Raw genomic sequence first — 22917 nt, 5'->3', positions numbered from 1 at the left:
GGGGTGAATTGCTTGACCTATGATGGAGAGGAGGGCTATGCTGTCAGGGATGTCGATGTGCACAGTAGTTTTTAGAGGGAAGCATACAGGAATGGGTGGAAGGGATTAAAGAAATGAGTGAGTTGTAGGTGATGGGTTGAGAGTATGATTTACCAATCTTTACCTCTCGTCGGAAGGGTAAAGATCTGCCTATGTAATTCTTGTATAGCTCCATGTATGGTAGCTTCAACTGATTCTTTCACATACACACTAAATTATGTCCATACATTAAGATCATTATTACTTTTGACTATATATCATGTATTATTACTTAAGTGAAAACTATCTCTATCTATCTTTTTCCCCTTATCATGGGAAAGTGTGCAAACCCTTTACATTGCTTATGGATTGATGGATAAGTCCTTACTTATTTTTAATTCAATTTAGCTTGGAGAATAACGTACAAGCCTGTAAATGGGAGTGATTGGTTCCCTATGAGGATATGAAATGCATGTGGTTTCTTTATATTTTACAGTTGGGGGCTAAGACAGAACCCATGCCAAAACGTAGCCGTGGAACATTCTTGTTCAGGGGTAAATATGTATATATGTCTTGGTTCAAGCCTGACTTTGTGACCCATGAATTATGTAAAAAAAAAAAAGAGAGACAAGATACAAGACGTACCTGGTCATAAACAGGCAGAGTAATGAAGTTCAGATGGTAGAAAAAAGAGCCGCTTCTAGAAAACAGAGACAGGAGGCTGAGTGAAGAACAAAGTGTTTCAGTTTGATGCCCATAAATTCCCTGTTGAAAGATAAAGTCATGCAGAAGTTCAGCTTAGTCAGAGCAAGGCTGTGCAGGGAGATAAGACGCTGTACTGGCAGGTGATCCTCTCTGCATGCAAAGTGTTAATGGTGTTGTTTTTATCCCGGATCTTGGTGGCAGGGGGAGTCAGAAAAAATAAATCTGATTTCAAGCAACGAAACTTTAGTTTAATATGACTTTGCCTTCTGTAGCAAGAGAGCCAAACACATAACTGAATACATTAGTGAAAATACAGTTAGTTAAAAGAAATATCACACTTCTTCAGTTAGTAGTTTCTTTAACCTGAATCATTGTATTTGGTAAGCTACAGCTAACAGAGTCAGCAGCTAGCGCTATTTAGAAGTTTAGAAAGTGTTCTCTTCTCTACTCGTCATTTTGGGCAGAAGAAGACAAGATAGATTCTTGACGCAGAGGTTGTGGCAGACGCGTGTGGTTAAGGTTGTGATACACTCATGGTGAAAGTTGTAACACTTAATAATGTTGAGAAACGGTCACAACGCGGTTAACGTTGTGGACGTAGCGTTAACAATTTAACACTGGGTTTAACATGTGGTTAACGTTGATGAACGGTCATGTTAACGTTGTAACATGTGGTTAACGTTGTTGAACGGTCATGTTAACGTTGTAACATGTGGTTAACGTTGTGGGTCGGTTGCATTAAAGTTGTAACATGTGGTGCACGTTGTGCATCAGTCACTTTAACGTTGTAACACGTGGTTAATGTTGTGGAACGTTTGCGTTAAAGTTGAAACATGTGGTTAACATTGTGGAACGGTCACTTGAATTCGAAGGATCCTCCACATTGGAACAGTCCTTTTGTTGAATTCAATTGCAAAGTATCCTCGAAAAGCATCCAATGAAGGAGCTTTCCTCGACTTTGAGAAACACCCGAAGTAGCTGTCAGGCTGATGTAATTGCGTATATCTTGTCTTCATCAAGAACCACAGTGAAAATCTTGGACTCTTGGTGTGTAGTTTTGTGTGGGTTATTGTCTCCTTTTTCATTACGGTAATTAGAGTCGATAATGTATTTGTATGATCATCATTTTCTGCTTAGATTTTTTGGTAAAATAGCAGTTCAAAACAGGAGGAACTAGCTGAATGCAGATTAGCTGTGCTTTACCCACAATCCATTTTGAACGCTCCACTTTCTGCGGGCTATCAAGGGTCAACAACTTCTTTACACCCATAAACCCTTGCATTAGTGTGCTGCTTCTTGTAGTCAGATTGGGATTACTCTCTCACTCTGGACAGACTGCACCACACTTTAAAAAGGATTAAGAGCTGCATTTTAAGGTCTCTCAGGTTCAGCCAGGTACCCATGCCCCCCCCCCCCCCCCCCCCACCCACCCCAACTTTGGACTTATAAATAAACTGTTTGTCGGCCCTAAGAACACAACAAAAAACAACACACTCACACTTGTGCATCACACTCAAAAGCTAAATTACCAGCCTGCCAAAGCTTCTTCACTATATCTAGGAATACGCTTTGGGAATCCCTCCAGCTTGTGTTTTTGATTACTTTAAGCGCAGATAGCTGAGAGCACTTCAGGATCTGAAGCCCGTCCCGTGACCCCCTCAGATGAGTTGCCTCACCTCTGCCCTTTGGTCTCTTGGTCTTGACCTGCACCCTATAGTTCCCCAAAACCGCTCGGACAAGATTAAAGGGGATTCCTTCTCTCAGCGCTCTCCTGTTGCTATTTTGAGGATAATCTCGGTTCATTTTTCAACTTTCCCCTTTAAAGTGACAGGCTCTAAAGTCCAGATAATGTAGCTGAGAGGAGGGTTGTGTCATAAAATGGACTATTTGGCACGAAATCTGTCAATTCCTCAGAGACTTTTATTCTTCTTGTGCGTCTCGGAGATGATCTTGGAGCATCAGTGGGTGAAACGCTGCCCACCCACGGAGGCCTTTCTTGTGGGGAGAAGACAGGAACGTTGTCTCCTCTCTGGATCTCTGAGCTGTCCCCATGTAAACAGCCTCCCTGCAGCGGGGGGAGGCAGGCGAAGCAAACTGTCTTACTCCAGCTGACAAAGCCATTCACTTCTGAAGAATGCAAATTTAGATTGTGAACGCTCCCTTTGCTTTATCACACTGGACAAACAGTGTTGAGTTATTGGGAGGATTATGAATAGCTTTTTTCTACAGTGGAAAAAGGGAGATGTGGCCAAGACGGAGTCATCAGAGGTCCCTAAAATAGAGTGCAGTCTGAGAATGAAGCAGAGAAAGGTGAACGCCGCTGGTTGGTGTGCTTCAGTTAAGCCGATTCTGCTTCAGCGCCCCCAAAAAACTGATTCATTTCAGTGGAATCCTCACTTGTCTTTGGTGGATGCAGCCTGTTTGGGTTTTCAGAGATGCTTCAGCTTTGTAAGTTGTGAAGCATTATTGTTTTCTTTTAATAAATGGTCTTTTGTGTGGCGTTTAATGTAAATGTTTTTGTTGAGGCGTGCTGCGTGTGCGTGTGTTTACTTTGGCGATAATGGCTCGCATGCCCTTTTTTGTTTACAGCCCTTATTGGCTCTTCTCTTCCACAATTTTCATGCGATTTGCTTATTCCTCCTCTCGCTCATGGAGTCTGAGACGAGTCAACAAGGCATCTCCACATGCACAAGTCAAACCTGCGTGCAAGCGCTGGCACGCATGCAAACACACAAATATACACACATAGAAATAGCCTCCGTTCTCTGCTGTATTTATTATTCGTTAAAGATAAATGAGCATTTGCATTAGCGATGTAAATAGAGATACTCAGGGACGGCTGTTTCATTTATTCTGCTCAAATCTCTACAGACAGTTTAGCACGGTTCCCATGACAGGGTCGCGGCCGGAGTGGGGGGGGGGGGGGGGGGGGGGGCTCCTGCCAGCCCCTTCTATTTTATTTTAGACCAGAGGCTCATGGGAAAGCTATTTAGAGACCCTTTCCTGTCGGCCTCAGAAAACAGTGCCAGTGGTTTGTTAACAGGTGCAATTTGTTTTTACTCAACAGCTTCATAAATGCTTAAGTTTGTTTGTTTGGAGAATTTTAATAATATCCATCATCACATGTATCTTTAATGTATGTCAGCGGACCGGTTGCTGCTGAAGAACTGTCAGCCGGACAAAGGGAAGTGCAGTTCCACTTCATAAAGGCTCTGTTAGTCGTATCAATACAGGCTTTACATTGATGAGACCTTCATCAGTCGCTTTGTGCAAGGCCGCTTTAGCTGTCTTATAACTTTTTAACATTTAGAGCTGCAGACTGGATGGATAATTAAAAATGTAGGAAGCCACTGACACTTATAGTACAATTTGTAATTTTGCTTTGAATGTACTGCTGGGGTGTCTGTGTGTTTACCAAAGAGCTACAGAAAATATAGTAGACACGTCAAATGAACAAAGATCAGTGAAAAGGTCACACTGTCTTCCTGTGAGCCTCTTTTTATGTGCTGTGTACTATAGCGTCACCTTCCTAGAGTCACACTCTTCACATACGCTGTTATACTACAGGGTTTAAAATCACATGACCTGTTCAACTATTTTACCAGAGGTGGCCCGCATCATGTGGAGATGATTTTGTATATTGTACAATCTAATCACATTAATGACTAATAACTACTGTTGCTTATTCTAAACAGTGAAGCGTTTATTAGAATGGGATGTATACACACAATCAGTCAGTTCACTCAAAGGAATATCCTGAAGCGCAATACTGCTGAAACCAATACTGTGTGCTGTGTGTAATAAAGGAAGTACATGAGAATAATACATTTAGAAAACATTAAAACATCCCAGTGGTGGATGAGGTACTCAGATCTGCATGTATTCTGATTATAATGCATTCATCTGTTTATTATTTTATAAATTAAGAGATTGATTGTTTGCTTTGTAATTTTATATAATATAATAATATGCTGCTTATAACGAGGCATTATATTTGATCCTCACGTGTTTTCTATGCTCATGTTTAATTCAGATGAAGTAGTAAAACATACAGACTTCCCTCTGACATGAAAACAAAATACTTCTTCCTACTTCAGCAGTGTGAATGCATTAGAGAGAGAGAGAGAGAGAGAGAGAAAGAGAGAGAGAGAGAGAGAGAGCCCTGTCTTTGGGAGCGGGGCGACCCATGTGACTCGGCCTGCCCCTCTTTGTGTTCCCACACAGTCTGCCATGACCGGAGCTATATCCACACCATCACATTCACATTCTGTCTGCAAACTTCCCCCCACTTATGATTCATAACTCAGTGAAGGGCACCATGTTTGCTTTCGGCGCTGCCAGCTGCACCAGGCGGCCCCGCCCTCCGTCCAAGAACTGATCGTGTTGATACTTGTAACATTCTCAGGATTCATCTTCCATTATATCTTTTATATTTTTCGGGTTATGAGCATGCTTTCCATCACTTTGACCATGTTTAATGTGCATTGCACTTATTGTTATGTTCCATATACGTTGTCCGCAGCCAGCCGGTGGGTCTGTACACGAGGGACTGTGGGAATTATCAGATAACATGGTCTCATATTAGGAAAAATAATTCCTATTCTAGATGTGGTTACCATGGGAACAGGTGTTCTTGGAATGCATTTCAGTTTGTATACGGCCCCATGCGACACTAACATGGTGAATGCAATTAGGCATGAAAGCAAGTTTGTTTTTTATGATCTGATTGAACTCAGATGTAATGCATGATGCCTGCTGCTGTATGTATGTATGTATGTCCAAGTGCTGTATTCACACACGATCCACACAAAAAAATCAGCACTTTGGCTATGGGCTCATTATTTCCGGAGGCCTCTTATATATATATATATATATATATATATATATATATATATATATATATATATATATATATATATATATATATATATATATGTATAGTAGTTGAAAGTATACTTATATATACCTTATTTTAGGTGATAATGTCCTCATGTGATACATGTCATGACATGCCAGGAATTAAGTTGTGTTCACTTGTTTCCTCAGACTTTATTATTCATACATCCATTTACTGGGGAAGAAAGTCCACCATCAAATAGTTGGTAAAGAGCAGCAGCACTCATGTTGTCTTGCTAAAATGTCCCTGTGTTCTGGTTTATGTTGAACAAACCAAAAGAGATTTAAAGGTCTGTTTATCTGAACACCAAACTGCACACAAAGTGGATGATGACTGGGCTCTGAAGCCTCTTTCAACTTGTGGGGAACAGAGGTGGTGACGTCATCAACTCGCTGCTCGGATTCACACTCGGATTCACACTCTGAACACAGTTGACCCTTTGGCCTAAACAAAGAAGTGAATGTGTCATGTTTATGTTTACATGTATTCCACGTGATGCAGGCAGTATACTTTGTACCTTGAAGAGATAACTTTGGCCTCTTGTTCCTGTGCACACCTTGGAAGAGGCAACTCCCTGAGCTGAATGTCGTATCCAATAGATTCTCCAGTGAGAATTGCCCACCTGTTGTAGGTTGGGACTTGTTGAAGTATGTCTTTGTGACTCGGATGAAGACGCAGTAGTGTTGAAACGTCTGTTAGTACAATGAAATGCTGCACATCAATCCGTGTGATGCAGTCCAGGAGAATCCTGTTTCAAATGAAGTTGTGTTCAATACAATAAGCACAATCTAAAGTAGAATTCCCAGAATAGGAGTACTGGTTAGTTCACGGAGTTCTGGGAATATAATAAAGCTGATGACGTGTGTGCACTGTGGGGTCAAATTAGGATCAAACAGCAAATGGTTTGACTTCAGGTGTCACTGTTCTTTCAGTTTTTCAGAAAAGTAAAGAAGAAGAGCAACTTCAGAAGGCACATATAGATACGCCGTCAAAAAAAACTGCATGCTCAATGTAGGACCTCTGGTGGTTGCAGTGCTTCACACTTCCTGACTGCTTCATACCACCCTGTGGAGTCTAGACAGTCTAGTGGTGCTGAGGTGAAGAGAAGATGTGATGAGGAGAGGACTTCTGATGAGGCGCTGGAGGTGAATGGGCTGGAGCGGCATGAGGGGTTTGGCCTAAAATGACAGCTGACAGCAACAGAGACGAGAACAGCGACTTGATTGGCGGATGGAGATCAGTTGGTTTAATCAAAAGGGTGAACGTCCATAATCATCTGAGTAAGAAGGAGCGGGATGAGCGAGACAGAGACAGCTATGAATAAATGAAGCATAAAGCTAGCGCGAGCTAGCCTCTCCCACCACCTCCACAGTGCTAGCTTGCGAGCTAGCAGTACGAGTTAGCCTCTCCCACCACCTCCACAGTGCTAGCTCACGCTGTGTAGGTGATGGGAGAGCGCTCGCTGCTAACTCGCGAGCTAGCGCTGTGGAGGTGGTGGGAGAGGCTAACTCGTGCTGCTAGCTCGCGTCAGACCTGTTTTCCATCGCGCCTCCTCGGGTGAGTGTGGTGACATTGTCGGTGGGTGATGGCAGAGAGCCAAACGGGGTGGTGGGGTGAGAGGCGTCTCCGGACTGATTGGATGTGTTTTTGCTGCACATTGCAGTGCAGACGGTTATGTTTTGTATTCATTCGATCTGACATGACAGCAGTGGTCATTGCAGACTCAACTGGGGAGCTCTGCACACGACGAGTGCAGCTTTCTATTTTACTTTATTATTCAAATGTTCCATCAGTTCCATATAGAGTGAGAGTTTATTTGTCCTATTAGCCAACCTGTGGAATGTCTGTAATTGTGTGAGCTATGACTCTGATGTCATGTTGCCTCTCATTAACCTCTGTTACTTGCGTGGTGTGGGGTGCATGTCATTGCTCAGTCATGCCATGGCATTTTTTTTCAGAATCCGCTCCCTCTGGTCCTGCGCTCCCCGAGGAGCTCTGGAGAACATGGACCCAGCCTGTTTCCCATCTGCTGGGCCCCAAACAGAACCAAACAAAGTATGTATGTGTTGCCAAAAGGCCCATCCCGTACGTCAGTCCTACAATAACCGCCACTACTGCGTCTGCGTGTCCATCAGGCGGGCCTGCGGTCAGCGTCCCCGGACAGGGGCTTTCCCCACAGTCTGGAAGGCTATTTCCATCCTCTGTCCTCCACCCCCACACCAGCAGCCACTGGGAGCCCCTCATGTTGGCTTCAACCCAAAAGCATTTTGCTTTGCTTTTTATTTTTTTTTATCATTACTGGCAGGATAATTGACTTCTAGAGCCGAGTAAACACACAGTGTGAAAGTTCGCGTGGAGCCGCCGGACATCATATTGGATTTAGAGGACTGATCCTCGCAGAAGTGAATTGTGGGTCCCCAGCCTCTCGGCCCTCATCACACAATCATGAGGTTTCTCATACATTCATCAGCAGCAGATCTGATAAGGGAATAGTCGAGTCCCTTATCAGCCGTAGAGTGTCTCAATACTTTCCCGTCCTTTTCAGATGTGTGTGAAATGGCTGAGTGGTGGCCTGTGAGCTGTGACATATGCTGTCTCTCATGTCCTTTTATTGGACAAATAATAGAATCGGCTCTTGCCTGAGATCAAGTCTTTTTTGCTATTTTGGCTTCAGCTGCTTGTTGCATTCTGCAGACGCCATAACCTCAGATTGAGACATGTATCAAAATGAATGACTCGGGGGAACATTATTGCCGTTCAACAATTTGTAGCACAAATCATAGTATTATGTCATTATGCTTTGCAAATCAGTGAATCAGTTCCTGATCACAGGCCAGACCACAACGGCCCCTCTGAGACCCACGCACACACACACACACACACACACACACACACACACACACACACACACACACACACACACACACACACACACACACACACACACATAGAGTACAGGAAATAAATGGACACTGTGTCACAGCCAGGGGAGGGAGTGAAATGAGAGTGAGAGTGAAAGTCCAAGGCGATGACCAAGGCACAGAGCCAGAGGGTCAGATTTGGACAGAGAGGAAGAAGACATAAAACTCAGCAGTGGAGGTATTTTGAGTGTAAGAACACAGTGTGATTTCCCCCTCTGTCTCTCGTCCTCTAGGGTTTCTAACGAGGGGAGAGGGATATGGGAAACTATGTTCCCAGCCCAGATCCGGGGAAGGAAACCTCCCCTGCACTTCTTGGCGGTCCTGGCTGCTTCGTCCGTCTGTGTTAGCCCACCTCAAACCGTGTCCCCTCAGACCACTGCACGTCTAGTCTTTGACCGTCAGCCACATTTTGCTCTGCAAATGGAGGGAGAGGGGGTTTCACTAAGATTTAGAACGTCAGTGTGAAAACTGCTGACCGTTTGCTACGGCCTGCGTCCGAAGCTACTGTTGCTCCTCCTGTCAATCGTTCCATCATGCATAGATGTTATCAGCTGTAGCTGGCGGTCAACAGCTGCTTGTAAACTGCAGCTCCCTGACTGACTTTTTGTTTCATATCGCTGTGTTACTTCACCAATTTATGAGAGATTCACTCACTACAGAAAAACATTCCCGACCAAGCCAAGGTGGGATTAATGCTTTATTAGTAGTAATTTAGCAAATTATATGTTACATTTTGACAAGATGCAGCTGATGCGGCGTTTATTGATGTTGGGTACTGATTTTAATAATTGTATTGATATTTGTATCTCCTCCACACGTGTGTGTGTGCGTGACTGAGTGTGCACCTCTGTTTCTGTCCACGGCTCATTTCTCATTCAACGACATTATATTTTGCGTGTCCAGTTATGGCTTAATGCTCAAGGAACTCTCACGGTTTTGACGACTCGCTCTTTCTCACAACACCTTTTATTGCCTGTGTCATCCTCCCACTGACTGCCTGCTGCCTCCTCACTCACTGCTCTTTACTGGCCCCTGGACGGCAGGGCCCGCGAGTCAGAAAACAGCTCAACGCATCGCCGCCTCTCAAACATCTATTTGCTCACTTTTAGTGTTTTGGAGGCTTTGTTTGGCTAGCAGCTAGCAGCTAATGGGACTAGTCGTTGACTCTGCTGAGCACAGCGCTGGCAAGATTGTATGACGTGTCTTGTATGACTTTAATATTATTATTATTAAACTTAATATTTTACAGCGGATTAAACAGATTACTCATACTTGTTCCCTATACACACTAGTGTGTGTGTGTGTGTGTGAGGTTTCTCAGTAGGTCCAGATCTCATCATTGGCTGACAACGTGACCCCATGTGTTTGTACTCAGACCCAGTTTGGGGTTTTGACACATCACCTTCATTTGAATGCGCTGAGTAGCTTTAGATGTTAACTGGTGTCTTCCTGCTGAAGATCAGCTGCACATGTTGACTCAAAACATTCCCTCTGTCCTACTGTCCCTCGGACTGTGAGGGATGTTAGGAATGCATAGTGACCAAAGTATGTCAGAGGTTATGGATAATGGGGCCTGGGGGTGTAATATGTGGTTTGGCACCCCCGCTTTCACTCGCAGTGACCTTCCTCTCAGACCAAAATACAGACAGAGCTGATCAGAGGGAGGGAGAGTTTAGGCCAGCACATAGTCCTGATAAAGGGCCCAGTGGTATTTTAAAAATCAGCATCATTTACCTTCACATTGCCGGAGGGAGAAACATGTTTTTCAGCCGTTGCAGCTTCAGAGACTCATTAAAGATCAAGCGTAGATTCTGACTCATCACTTGGTGTACATCAAGAAGATACCCATAGTTTCTGTATCAATTGACACTATTAGTCCTGTGAAAAAATGCTTCCACTGGCTTCAGAGAATCTAGTCAGATGTATTTGCAAATGGCAACATGCATTCACATACTAATCCCCCATCTTCAGCTTTGGCTTCCTTCAGGTGAATCTTCTTAGGGTTGCGGAAAGGTTGTGGTCTGAGCTAAAGACAGCAATTTCAGGCCTGTAAAGGAACGTTGGTCGTCATGGTTGAAAGAACAACTACTTGGTTAAGGTTGGGGAAGAAATGCTAGGAAACAGAAATATGTCATAGTATAATGTTTTGTTGACACATCCCTCCACCCTGACCTCCTCCTACAATGGTTTCAGACTTTATAACAACGTCTTCCACCTCGTGGTCCTTGTTAGGAAAACGTTATGTCTTATTCATATCAGACATTTGCACATTTGACTGATGCTGCCTTTTTTCTTGGGAAGTATAGTTCTCCTTTACATTGACACAATAAATATAGCAGCTTATGAGGGAAGGGGAAAGGCCGATGTGGGTGAGAGGGATGTTCTCGCAGAGGTCAGGGAGGGCACATACGCAGCAGAGCAGGGTGGGAGCCTCTCAGGCCACGATGTACAGGCCAACAGGAGAGGAGGAGCGCAGGAGAGAACTGGGAGAAGAGGTCCAGCTGAAAGAGGTTGAGAATCCTTGAGGGCAAACGAGGGATTAAAGTGGACAGCTCGGGACGGGGCTGCGGAGCGTGTGCGCCATAATTGAATTTCACGCTCGCTGCCTTCTTCTGAAGTCGTGTAGCAAAGCGATCATTTGAAAAGAAAGCTATTAGTCAAGCCCTCTGCTAAGCTCAGAGCTGTGCCATAGGAAATCTGGGATTACCCGGGCAGCAGGCTTCGGTGTACTCCGTCAAAACACAAGTGTCACGATGAGCCGCGGGAACAGCGTATTATGGGCTGTGAGACGGTGATAAACACACGTCACCGTGGTGATGTCTGAGCTCCATTCTTCTCCTCTTTCATCCCTCTCTCGCTTTAGCTCGAGGTCACACATGTTAGCCGGGTTTCATGCCTTCATAAAGGCAGCGTGCAGTGACAGCTGACAGTGCTCCATCACCACAGGTCTTGGAAAGTGTCGGAAAGCTCAAAAGCGGTTTCCTCAAAGGCGCCTGAACTCTACATGTTAACGGTGTGTCTGCCACAGGCTGTAATGGTGGACCCTGGAGGTCACTCAGACCGCCTGACAGTGGAGGTGTGCAGTCACTCCTGTGGCTACAGACTCAGATGGATTTCAGTGAGGCCTCGAATGAGCTATAATCATTCATCATTAACCCATTCATGTCCTGTTGCTTCAGAGGCCCAGGTTCTGCTCCTTCATTCATTCTTATTCAAAAGGAGATATTATTATATGGTGCCAGGAAGAACTGAAAAATGTGATGGGGCAGTTCAAAGCCATGTCAACCTGACTGCTTTTCCATCATACTTTTATGATTATGAAACAGGTATTAAATTTAGTTATCTGTGGTATTAAAACGTATAATGTAAAATTTGGGTTATAAGCCGCTACTCAACTTTGACCCGTGTGGCTGATTTGTGAATTTTCTGATTCAAAATTTAGCAGAGACATACAAAATTCACGTTAAATATTCCCAAATCCCCTTCACGAGTGTTCTCACTGTAAAACAGGGTCCTCTCCACAGCAGCAGCCAAACTCCCTGCTGTCCTCCCCGCCCCGCGGCGCCTCTCACCCCGGTTGGCTCTCCGCCGGCACCCTCCGACGATGCCACCACACTCACCCGAGGAGGCGCGATGGAAAGCAGGTCTGCGCTACACGTCGCAAGCGAGCAGCGCGACTAGCAGCGCGACTAGCAGCGCGACTAGCAGCGCGACTAGCAGCGCGAAGTAGCAGCGCGAGCCAGCAGCGCGAGCCAGCAGCACAAGTTAGCCTCTCACACCACCTCCACAGCGCTAGCTAGCGAGCTAGCAGCGCAAGCTAGCAGCGTGAGCTAGCAGCGCGAGCTAGCAGTGCGAGTTAGCCTCTCCCATCACCTCCACAGCGCTAGCTCGCACTGCTAGCTCGCGCTGTGGAGGTGATGAGAGAGCGCTCGCTGCTAGCTCGCTGCTAGATCGCGCTGTGGAGGTGGTGGGAGAGCACTCGCTGCTAGCTCGCTGCTAACTCGCGCTGTGGAGGTGGTGGGAGAGGCTAACTTGTGCTGCTAGCTCGCGTCAGACGTGTTTTCCATCGCGCCTCCTTTGGTGAGCGTGGTGCCATTGTCGGTGGGTGCCGGCGGAGAGCAAAGCGGGGTGGCAGGTGAGAGGCGCTAGCAGCTGCTACCCTGCACTGTTTGAGCTCATAAAAGGCTCATAAAAGGGTTCGCCTTATAATCCACATTTTACGGTAACTCACCACTTTCATGTGTTTTCTCTCCCAGCTGGACTATAAAATCTTTGACCTAAAGTTACATTGTCATCATCTCATCTTCTGTAGTAACTTACAAACAGTGACACCATGTTTCATATTTCATTCATAATGGTGAAGTCTAGCCTTGGTTTTTGTCCTGTTTGTTACCTGTGATCTGTGTGGCATTGAGTGATGACTTACTTATATACCATCACATGTGTATTGTCTTTATTTCCAAAGCCAATCTAAACGTCATCAGTACAAGCAGTAATAATTCTCTTTCTGAGCTTCATGAGCATGTCACTAACAGACAACAATCATTCCAGGGAAAGAGTTTAATCCTGTGTGAAGAACCTGAGGATTGCTCAAGAGCAAACAGCCATGAAGCTCAATAATCATCAACATCATTGTGATCATTTGTTTTATGAAGGTTTGTTTTTGTAAATAATTCCTTAAATTATATTTATTTACTTCTAAAAGTTGACTGATAGGTATGGGAGTTGTTGGGAAAGACTTTTTTCCTCTCTGACTTGTAGCTGCATGGACTCACTAAGTACTGACGGACATGTGCACTGACTCCAGCCTCACTGTGAGGAGTGAACATTTATTTTGAGTACTCATGAAGTGGAGCAATGCTGTTTATTTGGTTGTGTAGAATGAGAGAAAATAAACATTGAAGCGGCACATTAATCAAAGACACAACTGTTGCTTTTCACTTCCATTGTCCCAGAACCGACAGCAGCACAGATGACATTGTGACATGGCTATGTTTGAATATGTGCTATTACAGTCTGCTGAGAAGCTGCAGTACAGAGGGGGAACTCCACTGACATGTGACTTCACGTTCACACTGGGATGGAAAACCTTTGAGTTTGACCAAATTAGAATTGTCACTTTTATTGACTCCAAATTAACGCAAAAAATATCCATATGTTGAAGTATTTATTTGAATTTACAGTTTCTATTTCTAGTTGCAATTACGCTGTTTCTAATCCTGATCCCTGCCTCTTTCAAATCGCATCTACGCTCCAGCATAAACTATCTGTTGCCAGTTGTGTTTTCAGAGACATGTAATAGCTCCATGCATCATGCTCAGGCAGCAAGTGGAACGTGACACGTTGTTGTTGGCGCTTCACTGCAGCTGATTGAACACTCAGTCACAGTTGTTACGTTTCGCTGCTTTGGTTCAGATTGTTGTTTCACTTTCACAATAAAGTAAACACAAGCTGTCTCACATGTTCCGTAGCTCCCTAGCCAACAGCTGGGAGACTACATATGAAACCTTTTACTGATACACTAGTGAATATTGGAGAGAAAACAATCCAATATGTTGCAGGTGAACAGATACTTTCATTACAATTGTTTCCTCATTGTATTGACAAAAAAACACTCATGTTGGTTTGTGTTTTAAGGTCATGCTCATGACTGATGGTAAATGTTGAATTTACAACTTTTGCCAAATTCACTGCGAACCAAGATGACACCTTTTTAATATTAATTTTTCATTTGCACACACCCCATGAATCTTGGTCTGTAGTATGAAGTCATTCCTCAGTCCCATTTTATCTCAGTCCCTTTTTCATTTTGGTGGAAGTAGTTACACACAACACTTCTTCTCAAAAAACGATAATAAAACATTTGGCATTAGACATTTATTTACATTCATCTGAAATTGTATTCATATATTCCACTGCTTGTGTGAACCAAAGACCTTTGGTGAACCAATTTCCATCACTAAATCAGTGTATCCACATGAGTAAAGAGATATGAATCATTTCAAAAATCGAGCTTCAATTTTTCAGCTTCAGGGCCATATTATCTCTTCACCCTTGTGCCTTAGGACAATGGTGCCTCATTATATAGAGAGCTCTGATTGTTCTGCAATTTTGTATGTAACACATGGGTATATATCTGATATGCAAGTGCCTATAAAAAGGGAATTTAAGAAATAATGTAAAAGCGAGAAAATGACCTCAGACCCCAGAGGTAAATATAGAATATCACATTTCTTAAGTCAGAATTAGGGCCTCTCTGGAGAACTATTTTTCTTTTATGAGTTTCTGAATTTGTCTTTTAAAGACTGAACTTATCTGAAAGTCACATTTAGAAGTTATTGATACTGGAACTTGAACTAGACTTGACAATGTTTGGTATTTAGAAAAATGAATTCTGAACTTAAGAAGAGCAGAACTTAATAACTTCATAATAAAAGTCCTGACAAAATGCTCAATAACATAGGTGGATCATTAGACAGTGTTCACCTCCTGAGACACTTCAGAGCTTCCAAGTCAGAGTGAAGCTCAGAAACCACTTTATTTGAGCCAAATATTGTGTTTCAAAAGTTCACTAGAAACATTTCTCATGAAGTCAACAGAGGCTTTGTGGGCCTTTTGGATGAAGATGTGAGTGTTTCAGAAGTCAGAAGCCAGATATTCGGCACGTTGCACCGTCACAGACGTCCAAACGCTTTCTGCTGAGAAAAGAGTCCTCTGTGAAAAATCAGGTGACAACAGCGTGTGTGTGTGTGTGTGTGTGTGTGTGTGTGTGTATGTGCTGAGCGCGGTGGAGACCGGTGAGTCTCCAAACACCCGACAGACTCACAGAGTCTTTGATTCCAACGTGTTGTCGTCTGATTCTGTGTTTAAATATCTGAATTCATTGGAACACACAGAGTGGAGGAACAAGTCTCCCTCTCTGGCGGGCCGCCTCGGAGGACTCTCAACACTAGAATGTTATACACAACATTCTTCCACGTACAACTATGTGCATGTTGTTCTTTATAATTTTGGCTTCAGAAGGGGAAAGCAGAGCCAGGAACTCGAGCATTACTTGGAGTAATGAAGTTGTTGAAACGCTGTGTTCCAAGCAGGGGCTTTGAAATATTTAGCACCCTTACATGCAAATCTAAACATGTTTTTTTAATATTTATGTTGCTGTATTAAAGTGCAGTACAATATTATTTGTAGTATTCATATGTTTCCCGACAATCATCTAAATTAGCAAATGTTAGAAGAGCATTTCTTGGGTTCATGTATTAATGGGAGAGACAGTTTCAAGTGGAGTGGCGATGGAAATGTGTGTGTGTGTGTGTGTGTGTGTGTGTGTGTGTGTGTGTGTGTGTGTGTGTGTGTGTGTGTGTGACAGGGTTCTCACAGCAGAGCAAGAAGCAGCAGGTCAGACTCGTTTGCTAATTAGCAGCCAATTAGAAAGCTGAAGGTTCAGCGTGACGCCCCACTGTTTGTTTCCTGCTGGTCAGTGTGCAGCACCCATGTGACCCCACACCAGTATCCATGGCTATGCTGTGGATCGCTGCTCACGGCCCTGTAAACACAGAGGGCCTTCACATGACACACACACACACACGCACAGACACACACACACACATGCACGACGAGTGCTTAGTGTCGCTTAATATGCTTCAAATGAGATAAATCCAACAGGAAAGCTTCGATTTAACTGATTCCAATAAGACTGGTGTTATATGATCTGCTGTGTTTACTTGTGTTTTTCTCTTGTCATATTTGTAAGTAAAACTGATTAGAACATAATCAGATTATAAAATAATCATCAACATGATATCCTTTACTCAACCCTTTATTTTTTAAACTTCTGAACCTTAGACAGCAGCTTAATCATGCATTCATGCTCATATTGGAACATATCTGGTTTGGTTTAGTGAGTTTAACAAACTGGGAATGTATTCATATTCATCTTAGTTTGAATTGAACATGTCATGTAGTAACATGTTTGGTCGCGCCTGCTTAAAGGAACACTTCCCCCCATGTGTATATCAATGAGCTCTCTCTTGCCTCCGCGGTCCACGGAGAATCCAAAAAGCAGAGGGGCCTCTTTAAACAGCAGCAAGCCTATATGGAAACATCTGGTTTCAAACTCTCACACAACTGGTGCAGAATATGATAAAGACATGCGCACTACTTCCCAAACACACGCACCTTTGCTTCAAAAGGCTAAACAGACTGAGTTGAGTGGGAGTTTCTAAATATATGACAGGAACACGGGGCGATCAGCTGATTCACACTAGTTGTTCTGGGTGAAGTATTGTTGAGCAGGACCTTTACTGTATCTTGTCATGAGCCGCCTCAGGGACTGTCGGGGTGGACTTGAGTTAGAAGTAAGTGCCGTAATCAAAGCTGGACAGTGTGGGCAGCATCAGCCCACACAGAGAGGCTGTAACTGGGAACAGTCACATTCATGTGGAGAAAAGCACATGAAGGGCAACGTCAGCGTCTCTTTAATGGTGTTGGGGAGTGAAAAAGGTTGGATGTAAACCTTGTAGACCTTTAGTGTCTCCAGACGGAGTGTGTGAAGCCTGATCCGTGTCCTCAAGTGATGTCACTCGAGTCGGTGTCGGTTGGGTCTGAAATCAAAAGTGGAGGTGTAGAGTTAGAAAGTGGTGACCTCTGACCTCTGCTGCAGGACTAGCATAACTCACAAGAATCTCCAACTGAACTGTTGTGGGACAAGTTGCACTGTGGGTAATGTAGGCATAAGGAAGAAGAATGCATGAAATACAAATCTGCTGCATCTGTTACATCCTAGGTTTTAATATTCATTCTTTTCATTGTGACGGTCTCCCTGAAGCGAACAGCCTGTGTGCCATGTGATTCAGGGGAGATGTATCTTGCTCGTTATCAGATGATTCAAGGGCCGCACGTTTTAGGAATATGAGTTCTGCTCGGTTTATATTACTATAATAGGACTACGTTTTTCGGGAGGAACCTCGGATGGCAGATTGTATTTGTGTATTTGAGACAGGAGAGAATGTATGTTGCATGTCAGGAGTTATGTTTTGTGTTGTTGGTGTTATGTGGGCTGCACACAAATAAAGAACAACTAACTAACTGAAGCAAATCATAAAAACAGGTCTTAAAACGTACATTCAATATGTTTTATGCTTAAAATAAGTATCCACTGCATCCTCAGAAAGATCCTTTGGCAAACGCTTGTAATTTTATTATAGAAATGATAGAACCAGACCAATAAAACACAAAAGTAAAATGTCTTTCTGACATCTTAAACATCATCGCCACATCACATCTCATCACATCACATCTCTGTACGGCCAGATTACAGTTTCTCACAGCTCCATGTGATCGCTCTCGTCTTTTCCTCCCTTTCTTCTCTTCTCTCCTCTCCTCTCTCCTTCTCCCTCGTCTTCCCCCCCGGGCTTCGGAGGGCTTATTTGGGTGCTGCTTCCCAAGAGGGCTCATCCAAGCTGCATCAAATTCCACTGGCGCTGACTTTGCTTGTCTTGGAAAGACAACAGAAATCACAATGGAAAAGAGCAAAGGAGATAAGATGTTACACGCGTCAGAGCCCTCCTTTTATTTTCCAAATAGCAAGAGCTCATTAAACATGTGACAGCGCGTCAGGCCCTCCTTGGTCTTTATGGCTTTCTTTCATGAACGCAGGTCTCTCCTCACACCCTGCTGCTGTCCTCCTCAGGATGGTATCACTTCCCCGTACCCGCCTCACTCCTTTGGCGAGATAGCGGGACACGGCGTGGAACAAAGAGGAAAAGAAGCACATACTTTACAGTTTGCGAATCTTTGAGCCTTGCCAATTAGACACAACACAATTACCATATTAGTCCTCATGATCTGCACTCATCACAAATAGATATTTTTCGAGCTCTGTGTCCAGAGTACAGCTATTTATTATATTATACAATTGAAACAGCAGGCTTCAATTTAGATGACATCATTCATTTGAAATTCCGACTGCACTTATCTGCATTAGATCTCTGTAAACACTCAGAGATGCAGAATGATTTCCTCTTGAATAAATATAACAAAGTGATGCAGTCGATGCGGTTTGTATTTTGAACTATTTGGATCTGTGAAGGCGTGCGCTAAATACTGAGCAGCCATCAAGTCGTGCACATTATACACCGAACACCACGTCTTTAACAGGAGACATTGTCTCCGTGTTTCTCTTACAGTCTGTGCTTTTATAAAACAGTGAAAGTACACAGGCTTCATTGATCTGGAACCTCAGGGATGAGGCTTTTTGGCCGTCTGTGCTGGTGTTTTAAAGCTGATGTGACACCTATTAAACAAGAGCAGCATTTAGCTCGTCTCCTTTTAGTGCTGCGTGTGTGATGAGGCCGGCACAGGGACCCAGACCCATCAATTCCTTGTTCACCATTTGGAGATATACATCTATTCATAACCTCCTGGAGAAAAAAAAGGACATTTAGCAACAAAAAAAAAAGTAAAGAATTCCACACATGGCCCTCGTCAAGCAGCTCCACAGAGTGGCGTCGGGGCGAGGCGCTCCTGCAGCGTGTCACGGTCCAATGTTTGGGTGCAGGAATGTCCTGGTGTGTATCTCTGCTCCGCGTGTCTGCTGCTCCACTTGTGATAAAAGGTCACAGTGGAATGGGACACTTAGTCATGAAATGCTTTGTCACAGCACAGGTTGTCCCGCTACCTTCCAACTGCACGGAGAAACATCGCTGTATCATTGTCAACTGCATTGATTTATTCATCTTAAATGATTTATGAGTCATTATTTAAGGGATCACGGTGGATTTTTAGTTGGTTAGCATTTTCCTTTTTCATTGTAGAGGCAACACGGTTCCCTTTTTAGAAAACCTTTTTTTTTTACTGCAGCAGGGTCTGCCCTCCGTCCTGGTTCTGGTTCTCTCTTTGCGTGTAGAATCTGACCTGCAATAAGAATAATCTTTCTGATGGGCTTGTTTACTGATGGGTGTCATGTAGAGGCACCAGGATCAAATTGAGACTCAAAAGCAGTTAAAAGGTCCTCACAGTAACTATATATCATACTCTGCACACGTTCAATATTCTCATGTTCTGCATTGAATGGATCAATGTGTCAAATATCCCTGTTGTGACCGCCCATTACACCAGTATGTGTTTGCACTGGCTCTTGAAATGAAAAGATAACCCAATTTATTTTCATAGCTTGTCCATCATTTCAATGCCGGGATCTGGAAACTCAGCAACATAATAAAAAATAAGTTGGACATGGCAAGAAATACAAGGAGTCAGAGAATCAGAACGAAGCTGTGGAAGAGAGGAAAGAAACGGAGCGGTGGGATTATTAAATAATAATAATAATGTATTTAATTTATATAGCGCTTTTCTTAGTACTCAAAGTCACTTTACACAACATTACAATGTCCTAAAAAGTATGCAATAAAACAAGTTGAATAATAAAACAGATACAAAATAAATAAAAACAATAAGAGCACACAGTCATACATTAAAAGCAGTTCTGAAGAGGTGGGTTTTGATTTGTGATTTGAATGTGGAGAGGACAGTGCAGTCTCGGATGAGTTTGGGGATGAGAGTTACCCAACCTGTCCGTGAACACATCACAGGTAACAGACTACTCTGCTCCTGCCACATGGTGCAATGAGGGCTTTTGGGTGCACTCACTTTTGGCCCTCCCACCAAATAAAGTGATTGGTAATCATGGCTAAAAGCCTAAAATGACGTGGATTTAAACTGTTGTGTGGAATCTTCTCGTATTCATGCAAATTTATCAAAAGTGGGCTATACAGCAACAGCTGCATCTCAGCTATTAAAACAATCAGAGTTCTTACGGTCATGGAAAACCTGGAAAAAAAAAGGGATTTTAAAATGGTTATTCCCAGGCCTGGAAAAGTCAGTGAAAAAAATAAAATCCCGAAAGTTTTTTAAAAGTCATGTAAATGTGTTATATTCATGTGTTCATGACGTTCATTTACGCTGAGTTTGAAATAATGAATATGCTTTTAAAAGAAAGACTCAAAATATAAGCAGGCATACATACAGGCATCTATATAAATGTTTATTCTTTTAATCAAACTATTGTCTCATTCATTTGTGTCATTTAAGGTTTACTGTATGCTTTGTATTCTCATTGTTAGTTTAAATACTACATTTACTCACTTTTTCATGTAGATTTCACAACATGTTTGGTCATGGAAATTTGGTTTAAAGTCATGGAAAAGTCAAAATGTGTATGAACTCTGAACAATGTACCCGTGATCGTCTCACTGTCCTCAATCTTTTTCATAATGCATATTTCCGAGTTGAACGAGCGAGGTCAACCTGTGAAGAGGAAAGCGTTAGAAGGAGCGTTGTTGTGGGAATGAGGCTGTCGTGTAGGAGCAGTGAGGTAATGGCTGCTGGAGCTGCCAGTGCTCGTTCTGGAGCTCACATCTTAACACGAGAGGACGCGAGCAGGCGGCAAATGTGTTGGCTGCCACTCATAATTACAGTCACCCCAGCGCTGCCGTTTCCTGGACCACTTCAGTTTGTTTTCTCCTCTAAATGCATTTCAGAGGAGCGTTACATCATCGCCCAGCGCCTCCAGGAATCTGCCCGACACGCGCTCCATGTTGGAGAAGTGATCGAATGAAAGCAGGGCGCTCCCACAGACGTTCCAAACTGATGGGTTTAAAAAAAAAAAAAGGGTCACGAAAGAGAGAAAAACCTGCATTCTGTGTCACTAAGAAATTCCCTTTTGGTGAAGAGTCTGTGTTTTAGACTACAGTTGACATGAAGCAGATGTTTACATTATGTCTGGGATTTCATTTCTTTCCATTCTCAAAGGTAGTATATGAGCTGCACGTGTTCAGCCCACTATCAAGTAGACGTAGCTCTGAAACACAAAAGGAGCGTGTGTGTGTGTGTGTGTGTGTGTGTGTGTGTGTCTCACTCATTTACTCCTGGATTATGTAATCAAAGATTCCCCCATGACATATGGATGTTCTTCACTGGTAACTCACGTCTCTGTGTTGTCCGACGGTACTTTCATTTTCCCGACTGTTCATCATTACCCAGAATACTTTTTGACTCCCAAGCACCTCGTGTAATGTAAATATTGCTTCTGAGGGATGTGGCTTCCTAGAACTGACTGGAGACGTAAAGTATTAATAGCAAATTCACCGTGAGTTACAATAACAGATCGATGATGTGCTATCTGCTCTCGTCCTCCGGTCACAGAGTGCATGAGGAGCATTCGGGCCTTTTCCCCTTCCAAACACAAACAAAACATTGATCACTTTCACTTAAAATGAAGTCTCATGAACGCACACAACTTTATTTGAATACCCAAATCGTGTTATTATCATTCCTGAAGTAATACAAATGTTAAATGAAATATCCTGTGTCTGTGAATATGACAGTTGACATGTTTTGGCTAGCGGTGCACTTTCTAAAATATTAGCTGAACGAGACAAAAACTAAAGCTGTGTTTCAAGTGACAAGACTTCTGACTCTTTAGAGCGAGATCATAATATCAAACAACGACAAAGACCTGTATCCTGTTCCTTCATTTCAAATGTTTATTATAGTTCTACTCAATGTCCTACAAGAGGCATGTCTGAAGTCTGTAAAAAGACTTACCTCCCGGATCACAAACATAGAGATTCCTTTTCTTCACATTGGCTCCACTGACACACGGCCAGCGAGTCTTTAATAGGATATTAATAGACAGAGAAGTTGTGTTTGTTTCACACTTTGAAGCTCATTTATTATAAATCTCGTGGTGCAATCATTTGACTTCATTTCCATCTTCTCAGATCTTCTAATCTAGCAGATTCCTGCATTGTACAGTTAGATATGAATGTGAGAAGCTGGATCCAGCACATGTTTTGGCATTTTGGCTTAATAATGATCTGAAACAATGAACCAGTCATCCATATTGTTGTGCTTAGTTTGAGAGTGATACATGTCACCAGCGTCCTCTACAACTCAGACCATTAAAATGCATTTTAATATACTTCATTGAATCAGGAAGTCACATCGTTTCATCTACAAGTACAAAATAAATACATTCATTTAATTTAAAATTAAAATAAAAAGTACTATATAATACATATCTCAAGGCTGTCTTTCCAAGGCTAGTTGTTTCTGCAGGGACCGGAGAGCCAGTGTTATATGTATAATGTCCACAGGAGTGACAAGAAATAAGGTGGTACTTTATGAAGCTGAGTGATGGACGGCGTCTCTTTCCCCGTGTTCCAGTAGTCGTAGGAACCCCAAATGAGTTATAATAGTTGTGTTAGTTTATATGATTTTTTTCAGATTTCTTTTGCGAAACAATATATATATATATATATATATATATATATATATATATATATATATATATATATATATATATATATATATATA

Source organism: Taurulus bubalis, assembly GCF_910589615.1.
Source record: "Taurulus bubalis genome assembly, chromosome: 2".
Lineage (NCBI taxonomy): Eukaryota > Metazoa > Chordata > Actinopteri > Perciformes > Cottidae > Taurulus > Taurulus bubalis.
Note: the sequence above shows the minus strand (reverse complement) of the source record.